The following is a 687-nucleotide window of genomic DNA, read 5'->3' on the forward strand; positions in this document are numbered from 1 at the left end:
CGGAAATTTCATTGCCAAATCCACAATTATCCAATTAGTCGAAAGAAGCCAATTTGGGTGGATGCCTAGTGAAGACCCTAACTCTCACATGGAGACGTTTTGTGACTATTGTGATGCGATTTCTCAAACCGGTGTAACTCAAGACCAAATTCGATGGGTCTTATTTCCTTTTTCTCTAATTGGCACCGCAAAACAATGGTTAAAAGGCCTTGATAACGCTACTCAAGGAATTGACTCTTGGAAGAAATTGGCTCTAGCTTTCTACAAAAAGTTCTACCCACCGGAAAAGACTAACATGCTAAGAGCTCAAATTACGGGCTTTAAGAAAAGAGATGAAGAATCCTTGTATGAAGCTTGGGAGCGATTCAAAGGAATTTGTCGCTCACGTCCTCATCATGGACTTAGTAAGTGGTTCTTTGTACAACAATTTTGGAATGGTCTTTATGAAGACTCAAGAAACATTCTCAACATGGGATCAAATGGAATGTTCACCGAAGTTGACGATAATCAAACTTGGAACAAGATTGAGGAAATGGCGGTCCATAACTCACAATATAGTAGACTTCGCAAGGCTACTAGAGGAGGAAAGCATGAAGTGGACTCTATTACTCAATTGGGTGCTCAACTTAGTGCTCACATTGATACCATCAATTTGAAGTTCGAAAAAGCTATGGCTAGACTTGAAGA

The 687-nt window shown here is 40.0% G+C and overlaps 1 non-coding gene across 1 annotated transcript; it reads right to left on the reverse strand.

Annotated features, from left to right (window-relative positions):
• Positions 1-295: 295 nt before the first annotated feature.
• LOC141637389 (small nucleolar RNA R71) lies at positions 296-402 on the reverse strand. The gene has a single exon (XR_012541773.1). It is a non-coding gene; the product is annotated as a small nucleolar RNA R71 (small nucleolar RNA).
• Between the last annotated feature and the right edge of the window lie 285 nt (positions 403-687).

Source organism: Silene latifolia, unplaced genomic scaffold (assembly GCF_048544455.1).
Source record: "Silene latifolia isolate original U9 population unplaced genomic scaffold, ASM4854445v1 chrun_scaffold_16, whole genome shotgun sequence".
Lineage (NCBI taxonomy): Eukaryota > Viridiplantae > Streptophyta > Magnoliopsida > Caryophyllales > Caryophyllaceae > Silene > Silene latifolia.